The 9314-nt window shown below is 52.7% G+C and overlaps 1 long non-coding RNA gene across 1 annotated transcript; it reads left to right on the top strand.

Moving 5' to 3' along the window:
- Nucleotides 1-368: 368 nt before the first annotated feature.
- LOC129014102 (uncharacterized) lies at nucleotides 369-6481 on the top strand. Its single transcript, XR_010123957.1, has 4 exons — nucleotides 369-985; nucleotides 1853-2174; nucleotides 2362-2450; nucleotides 2811-6481. It is a non-coding gene; the product is annotated as an uncharacterized LOC129014102 (long non-coding RNA).
- Nucleotides 6482-9314: the final 2833 nt, after the last annotated feature.

Here is a 9314-nt window from a genome sequence, read left to right as displayed (position 1 = left end):
ATTTTGAACCTTCTTCATATGGGTGCATCTAAGTTCCCTCTCTTACTTTCCCCCTTTGGACAATCTGGCCTTCTCTAGAGGGAGGGCTGGCGTGAAAGGGTTAAAGGTTCTCTGGTCAAAATAGCCCAACAGAAGGAGCTGGGCCCAGAGCTGAAATCTAAGTGCTAATGACCGTTGCCCTTCACCCTGCTGCTGTCCACCGGCCGGACCTGCGACCGGGTGGGGCCCCAGACTGGGAGAGGGCACAATGTTGTGCATTTAACATTTGAACTTCTCCTATCCGAGGCAGCAGGCCGTTTTGTCCTGGGGTCGCTGACCCTGGCTCCCCCATCAGCTGCCCTGAAACCTTAATTGAATGACAGATGGTCATTTTCGGGGGCGCCAGAAGCTGCGGGCGGCCAGCGGCGCGGGGGCTGCGGCCCCAGGCCCCGGCAGTCCTGCCCGGACTCTGCCAGCAAGCGGCGGGCGGCAGAGGTAGCAGGCGGCTTGCGGAGCTGGCCCAGCCCTTGGGCTCGACGGGGTCTGCGGGCGTCGGGCGAACGCGTGGCAACGAGCACCTGGAGGAAACCCCGGCCTAAGAGGCCGCGCGGGCGATAGATCACCAGGTCCTAGCGTCCCTGCCAATTCCCAGACCGAGGGCCAGACGCAGACTAGGCCCGAGCTAGGCCACCCCGGAGCCTGGCCCGGCCTCCGACCCTGGAAGGCGGCAGAAGGGAGACAAAACCTCTGTCTTTCTAGGCCGAAGGCCTGAGTTCCAGCATCCTGGGTCCCCACGCGTCGGGGTCTGGGGCCAAGACCGCCCACAGTCGGCGCCCAAGCCCAAGACGCCCATCCCAGACCTGACCCTCCCGCCAGGGCCCGCGCTAAGGTCGGGAAAAAGCCAAATCCCTCGTGCTGCCTACCCTACGCGCCCAGCGGCACCTTCTAGCCAGCGCCATTCTCGGGCGGAACCTACGTGGGCCTCCACATCCCGGCTGGCAGCCAGGTGAGCCCTGGCTACTGGCCATCCCGCCACCTCCCCGCTGCCCGGAGCTTTCTGAGCTCTGGGGTAAAAGATAGGCGCCCCAAAAGGCCCCCGGAGGCACCGCAGCCCAACCGTTCTGCCTCAGCCGCCTGCCGGCGCCCTAGTGTCCTATTTCTTTAAAATAAAAGCTGCGAGCCCTACAATTACTGGGATTACAGTGAGCGGGTATTGATCCGCAGCCGGCATTGTAGGATCAAGCGGGCGGGCGGAGGCAGACATCGCCGTCCCAACCCCCCGCCGCCGCCGCCTAGTCCGGCAAAGCGAAAAAAAAAATCTAAATGTTTGATTTCAAACGCACCATCAACACCTGCTGCAAAAGAACGACCCCCACCCCAACCCCGCCCGTCCGCACCTCCTCCCCTCTCAGCCCGTGGGCCTCCCAGGCCCTAGCCAGCTATGTCACCACCTTCAGCCTTTTATTTTCTTTTTTTTTTAATTACTGAGGGAAAACATACACATAAGCAAAAAAAAAAAAAAAAAAAAGCCTCCCCTGCAGGCGCGAGCGGGGGTGGCGAGGAGGCCGACGAAGGCGGTAATGCAACCCTAATGCATAGATAGCTGACATCAACTTCCGTCAGGCAGCTCCTGGAGATCGAACCTTTCGATTGTAACTGGGACAATTTGCATAGTGATTCCCTTTCAGAGCTTTCCCGGGTCCATAACAAGCCCAGGCAGCTATTCAAATGCAAGTTGCATCCCCAAATGCGAGGCTGGCCTGACCAAAAAGAGCCGCTCGGCGCCCGGAAGAGGCGAGACTCGCGCTCGGGTTCTCAATCCTTCTCTTTTCTCCTTTCTTTTTCCCTTTCTCCTCTCCGGTTCCTGATTTAGCTGGGAGCTGTTTATTTATGGCTGCAAATGTGTGTGTGCAAGAGAGAGAGGGAATTGATCTTTGCCTGGACTTAAAGATGGAGCCGAAGAAACTGGAGGGAATTTGGGCTTGTGCGTCTGGCCCAGACCCTGGGCGCCTAGGGGGGCCGTTGGGCGCCGAGCCCGAGGTCTATCCTCCCCGCACCTCTCACCTCGCGACCTTGCAGGAATCCGCGGGCCCGGATGCTGCCCAGCTGACCCTCCTGCCCCGGGCCCGGCTGCAGAGAAAGTCTTCGGGCAGGAGGCCATCCTGTCCCTGTCTTTAAAATGAGCACAGTAAAAGGTATCACCTGCGACGTGTGCTGATTACTTTTTTTTCTCCTGTGCACGGGGCGTGTTGTGGGGGTGCGGTGTGGCTTATAGGTTCGGGGGGAGGGAGGAATTAGGGGGCTTGAAATTCAGTTCCCTGTTTCCCTATTTATTTCTCATTTGAAATTATGCAGATTGACTCTCCTTTCCTTCCCTCCTAGGGGGCAAATCCTCGAACGCGAACCTGATCTCATGTCACAGAAGCAACTTGCCATGAAATCCGCTAATGCGCTGCGACTCGCCCACCAGGGTAAGCCAGTCTCACAGGCGTATGGGGGGGGGCTGAGGGGGAAGAAGTAGGGGGCGGTAGGCCGGGGCAAGGGCTCCGGGGGCCTGGCCACGCTGGTCCACCGCTGAGCTTGTGGCCATGCAAACAGGGTGGAAGCCAGGGGCGGAGGGCAGCGGCCGCGTCACGGCCCGGGAGCCGAGCGGGGGCGCCCCCCTCCCAGCCTGCCAGTCCCGCCACGGCAGCTAACAGTTCCTCCCCGCGGGTTTAAAGTAACAAATGAGAGGGGGGCCCCGAGCAGGGTGTAAATAACACGGGCGTGCCCCGAGCTAGTGGCAACTGCGCGAGCACGCGTCTGCGGTTTGTGCGCGTTTCTCCCGCCAGGCAGCGTGCGGCGGCCGAACTGCACCTGCATTTGTGAGCCTTGTAGAAATGGAGCCCACCGGATTCCCTCACCCGGAGAAATGCCCAAACTGAAACTTGACTACACTTCCCTGGGCTGGTTCACGGTTTCATAATCTCCCAGGTTTGCTGGCTGTGTCACCAAATCCAAGCCAAACCTGCTATAAACATGATCACAGGCCACTGACCTTGCAGCACTGACCGATAACTCAGTGGCAAAATCAGCTCCTCTGGTCAGAGGGCATTAAAGCAGCGGCTGAATTCGTGTTTGTTTTTTTGAAGTGGTCAGAAAAACGTAGTCTTCTTAAACCTACAATAACAGCCAAACACATTTTCAAATGTGCTTTACTTGATTGGTTCGAGTGCTGGAAGCTGTCTGGCGGTGAGCTTTTTCGTTGCATGTGGTTTATGCAGAGCACCCGGGATGTTTTTCTCGTCTTTTACGTCTTGGTATCTTTTAAAAATGTAGAATGTGTCTCTGATTGTTTCACAGTATGTCCCTTAACAACCAGATATGTAAGAAAACGTTTAGGATTGAGTGGTGAGAAAAGCAGACTGGAAAGTACAAATAAACCCAATCCAAAGTGAAAACAAATTAAACAGATGAAATGATTATGAAAGAAGATGGGGGAATTAACTTGTCTGGAAAAATCGAGTTTAGGGTCTGAACTTTACAGATTCAATGGCAACACTGAACAAATCCAAAGGAATTAAATCTATTCTTTTGCCCTCCTAGGCATCTGGGTCAGATGCACATTTTGAGGCATTTCAACGGACAGGTCAGCTTTGGGACACTTGCATACTTTTTTGGTAAACTGCAACCTATTATGTGACCTTTAATCCTGGTGGAAAACAATTTAAAATGTATTCCTGGCTTTAGGAAACAAAAGAAAAATTTTAAACCCTGGCAGTTAAATTATTACTGGTCTCTACAGGGTTAATTTAATGTAAATAATCTACCCTCCTGAGGGAAAAGGTGGAGGCCTGGCATTCTGGAAGGGCCAGTCAGGTGGTGACAAAACTGTGTGCCTTGGGGTTTTGAGGGGTGTGTTGGGTGGCTCTGAACCTGGCTTTGGGTTTGTTACATCTCTCGCTCTCTTAAAACAGTAACTCAAGATGTAAGTAAAAGTGTTTTCATTTTTTATTGATCCCGCTAACATCTTTCATTATCTAGCATGTAGCCACAGCAAATTATTGCTCATTTGATACTGAGAATTCTATTGACCATCGCTTTCGTTGGAGAGAGAATTCTAACTACTCAGCTGCTCTGTCATCAGTCAGAGCTAAGGCTGAGGACTTTCCACGACTAAAACCAAAATAAATTGAGCCTTCTGCCTCCAGAAATTGATAGAGATATGTTCATTACATTGGGCCACATGAGCATGCATAGAAATCTGCTTTTTACTCTCCCAGCCTTGCCCCCACTCAGGCAATAGGTCAGCCCCTTTGGAACAGAACTGTCTATTTGAAGCGCTGGGCATTCGTTTGCTTTTCCTGTATCCCTTCTGGCAACTTCTTTCCAGCTCTGGCCAGGTTGGGGCAATGAAATGATGCAATGGGAGACTCCTCCTCAGTCCGTGGTCAAAGCCACCTCGACTTGCTTAAGCTTAGAGAAATCATTAAAATCTCAAAAAAACAAACAAAAAAAAACCTCCTAAAATGTCCAGATAGGTCACTTTATGGTCTGGATATAATTTCTTAAATTAAACTGCTCCACCCACATCAAGACCCCACATAATCAAAGAGCGGCTAAGTTGGGAAGCGAAGGTTAAGCTCTGAGATATGCGCCTGTTCTCTCTGGAAATGGGCGTCCAGCGGGAATGATAGGCCTGGGCGACTCGTGCACTCACACCAGCCCAAGCGGAAAGGAAGTCTGGGCCTAGAGAAGGCCTGACCTTTGACCCTTGGCCTGGCAGCTCCAGGGCGCTAGAGTCTGCAGAGGGAGGCGGGTTGGGAGACGAGGCTAGAGAGGGGCCCGCAAGGCAATAGGAAAGGCTGGGTTTGTTCCCCGGGAAGCTAGTGGAGGAATCTACTTTGACGCAGAAAGGAGCTGGAGCTGCTCCACAGCGGGGGCCACCCGACGGCCCGACCCTCAGGCTGCCTTCACCATCCCAGAGGCGGCCAGGTCAGGCCTGTCTGTCGGGACCCACGCTCCCTTGCCGCCTCCCTTCCAGCATCTGGGGAAAAGACGCCCTGACTCAAGGGTGTTCTGGCCCCGCACGACGGGGGGCGAAGAGAGACAAAAGTCGAGCCTAACAGCAGGCGGCTGCTGAGCTGGCGGGTCTTGGGCCACTGCTAGTCCAGCGTTGGCGTCCAGCGGGGCCTGTCACCTTTGCAAGTAACAAGGGACCATGTCCGCTTCTCCTTAAGCCCTGGACCCCAAGAGGAGGCCAGGACGACCTTGCAGGAGCCATGCCCCTGGGGATTCTATGGAGGAGATTGTTTGGTTGGGTTTCATTTGCATCAATACCAGGAGATGAACCTCTGGGTTTGGTTTCAAAACAAACGGAGGACCAATTAACGCCTGTACAAATTAGTCCCTGGCGTGTGCAACCCGCCAAACAACGCCAGTTCCAAATTGGAAGGCGCGTTTAGGGACTCTCAGGGACCCCGCTTGGTAGTTATTTTTCCAATGGTGCTGTTAAGTGTGGGTGAAGCTATTTGCACTCTCGCGGGCCTCGCTCCAAGACCCCTGGCGCGATGGGGAGCCACTTTGTTCCGGAGGAAGGCAGCGGATGAATAGGAGCCCTGGCTGCGTACGGTGGACCCTAACCCAAGAGCAGCAGCAGCAACAGCAGCTGCAGCGGAAAGACGCGGGTAGTCTGATTCGGCTTGGGGAAGGGAAGGGGAGTGTAAGATGAGATACACACTGGATTTTTTTAGTTTTTCCTTTTTTGTTTTTAACGTAGATAAATAACCCTATCGTCCGTGTAATCAGCCCGTTCCCAATGAAGTCGTTTTCCTAGAATGCGCTCACCGCCTGCCACACTTGAGGAATCCATCCCACAGAGGTTTCGGAAACCCAGTTTGAGTGATTCCAGCCTAGACTGAAACCCTGCGAGCCTCCCAGGAAAGAGAGCCCGGCCCGGGCCGAGCAGTCGATCACACACACACACACACACACACATACACACACACACATACACGGACTGCGTAGCTCTTCGCAGGATCCAAGGCTGGATGCGGATCTGGGAAGCGGTGGCTAAGCGAACCAGGAAGACTGTGACGGAAACCAATACAGCAGTGTCATCTTGAAAGTTATTTGGAAGAACAGGACCTGGAGTCTGGGTTTGAATCAAAAAATTATGAGCAAGGGACAGATCACCCTGTATTTCTCTGGAACGAGGCAGAACTGAGACCTGCCCAGCTGAACCAGCGTAGCCACCTATTGGGGATTAGGAAATTGTTCTCAGACACTGTAGCACACATATCCTCTGACAGCGAGCTCACTCCTGCGCAGTGGGCTTCTGGCTCTGCCACTGCACTCCACAACCGCCCTACAGGCCTCCTCCAGGTTTTGCCAGACAAATGAAACGAGCATAACTCGATAGTAAATTATTTTGTTCAGCATTCTCTCTTTTTATGAAAATAAGAGGCAACACTTTCTCATTTTTAATCACATAAGCAGACAATAAATCTAATTTTGATATTGATTTTTTTCCAGAATCCAGTGATTTTTTGTAGTGGCTGTTGTGTTTCCTTTCTGAAGAAGGGCTGTTTTCTTGTAGACTGTGTGGCAATGGGGCTGCGTCTATGCAGGCTGGTGCTTATCTGAAACACGTTGTGGACTTTGAAGCCAGATAGCTGACAAGGGATTCTTCCTGGGTGGCAGGAAGTTTGGGTTTTGTCTGAGATAGTCATTTGAATGGGCCACCCCTGTGCCCTAGACTAGATTTAAGGCTCTGATGGTGCTTTTAGGGGTTACAGCATTTGAGATTGACAGGTTCAAGTTTTTCTCAAAATAAAATCAAATAAATAAAAATAAAAACAATCCCCAAATCTTGCTGATGTCAGGGGCCCAGATGGCACCATGGGAATATTACTTAGCAAGAGGAATGCAACCTCCACGGATGTCAGAAATGTACCATGCTCAGGAAAGGGGCAGGACCCTGCACAGGGTATGGACTGAAGCCTAGCTGAGAAACATCAGGAAAGACCAGTTACAGCGAAAGGGCCCCAGAAGCTTAGGTACCGCCTCTGCAACCTGAGGCTCACCTGGCACTCTCCTTTCTTTCTCCTTTTTTTCAGAAACAGGATTAGTTTGTCATGCCAAATGGACTGGCACCCTTCATATAAAAAGTCTAGAGGTGCAGAGACCTGCACCAGGCTCCCCTGTAGAGAAGGAGGGAGGGGATGAGAGAAGAAAGCTAGGGAGAAGGAAAGAATAAGACAGGGGTGGAGAAAAAGAAAAAAGGAGGGAGGGGGGAAATGGAGAAGAAAATAAGAAAGGAGTGGTAGAGAAGGAAGAAAGGAATGGAAGCAGGGAACCAAGGAGAGACAAAGGAGGGGAGGGAGGAAAAGGGAGAGAGAGAAAGGAAGACAGGAGGGAGAAAAGGAAGAAAAACAGATCTTAAAAGACCTAATAAAAAACACAGAATTACCCGGTCTTTTCTAGGAAATTGTAATTGCCCTTGCGGACCACCTGGGCCTATGCCTGCAGTACCAGACGGCCTCTCCTCCCTTCTGAGGCACTGAACAAATGACAGCCCCGGTGTAAATTAAAAGCTCCTCAACTTTCCGCACCAATCACAAAGACTGGACTCAGGGCACCCCGGACCACACCGCCAGGCCGGGACACCACCGGCTACCCTAGCATTGCTGCACCGCCCCCATCCCACCGCGGCCAGGGGTCGCCCCGCTTCCTCACCCAGCTTCGCCTCCAAGGGCCCAGGACCCTAGCTAGGGGGAGGGGACCTGGCGGCTCTACCCCCAGCAGTGGGGGATGGGACCTCGGGCCTGAGTTTGACCCTCGGGCTCTGACCTTTCCCGCGGTCCTCCAGGATCAGGATTTAACCTTTCGCTCCCCCACCCCCTCTGTTTCTCCTCCTCCCTCTCAGTGGCCCTTGACTAGGGGAAAACGGAGAGTGGGTCGATATTTGGGGCCAGCGGGTAAGTGGGAGCGGCGCCTGTGCCGAATTACAGGGGAATTGGGCCCAGAACTGAGCGCTAACTCTCCTCTAGCCCGGGAACAGCTAGCCTAGAATGTCCCGCGCTTGCTGGGAGCCTTATGCCAAGGCCCAATTAAACCCCGGGCCTGGTAAAGAACCCACGGAGGCACGGGGGATGAGGGAGGAGGGTGAGCGCCTTTTCCAGTTTTCCTACCGTGTTTAGAACGGTTTCTCTTCATATAAAGCCTTCCCTCTCCTGCTCAGGCACCAGCCACCCGTTTGCATTTTGGGGATCCCGAAAGCCTTGGCCAGATGGCCAGGAGGCCACAGTGCAGAGCCCGACCTGGGCCCCCGACAAGGCCGCAGCATTTGAGCGGGTGCCAAGAGAACCAGTGAAGAAAGCGAACCCAAATCCCAGACCGCTGGGCACCACTAACCCGGCTTTCTGTCCCCTCCTGGACAGCAGGGACCAACCCTGTCCCTGACCCATTCCACCAACTTCCCAAAGCTTCTGCGAGCAGCGCCCTAGATGGCTCTTCCGGCGGGGACGGAGGAAGAGGGGCGGCAAGCCGGAGGCTGCCTAGGCAAGCGGAGCGCCCCCAGCCCCCCAGCTCTCCGTGGCTTGGGGTTTTCGCGGTCTCCCCAGCTGGAGCCGGGGCCGCCAGGAGCCGAGAGCGTTAGGTTCAAATGCATCAAGGCTCTGAAGTCATTTATCCGGTTTCATAAATAATTTTCTTATTACACTTAAGCCCGATTCCTGCCCCCTTCCCGTTTTTATTGCGGGGTTTCAGCGGCTAAAAGTTTCTAAGTCGGGTGGGCCCTTGTTTTCCTTTTTCCATCATTAACATCATTAATATAAGCTATCAATAACCCTGTCGTTGGGAGCCGAGTTTCACAGTATTGATCCACGCAGCTATTCATCTCTGCCATGCAAGACACGGAATAATTTTCGCATTACAGTAGCTTGGATTTGCTTTTAATTCATATTTAAAGCTGCAACCGGCTCAGTGGAGCGCTCTGCGAAAGACTAGAGGCGCCTAATTAATAATAAGTTAGAAACGAAGGAAGGCACCAGCGAATAAATAATTAATACAGACATCTATGTCTCTTTGAATATTGCTCCTTTAAAAATTTAGACTTACCAGGCCCATACTGTACGTCTGCAATTTATATTGCGGGGATGATTTAAGAAAGCTATTTTTTTTCCTTGAAATACAATACTAAATTATTCACAGTGTTTTGCAAACCTAAGTTCCTTCATTAGCCAGCCCTTCCGGTTTGTTCCTTCCAGGTGGAAAACACCAATTTTTAAAAATAATCAAAATAAGAATCATAAACTCAACAACTGCCAGCTGAGATTAGCTGCAGGTGGCAGCTA

This window comes from Pongo pygmaeus, chromosome 16 (genome assembly GCF_028885625.2).
Source record: "Pongo pygmaeus isolate AG05252 chromosome 16, NHGRI_mPonPyg2-v2.0_pri, whole genome shotgun sequence".
NCBI lineage: Eukaryota > Metazoa > Chordata > Mammalia > Primates > Hominidae > Pongo > Pongo pygmaeus.
The sequence above is the reverse complement of the archived record's forward strand: the minus strand, read 5'-3'. Positions and strand labels throughout refer to the sequence as shown.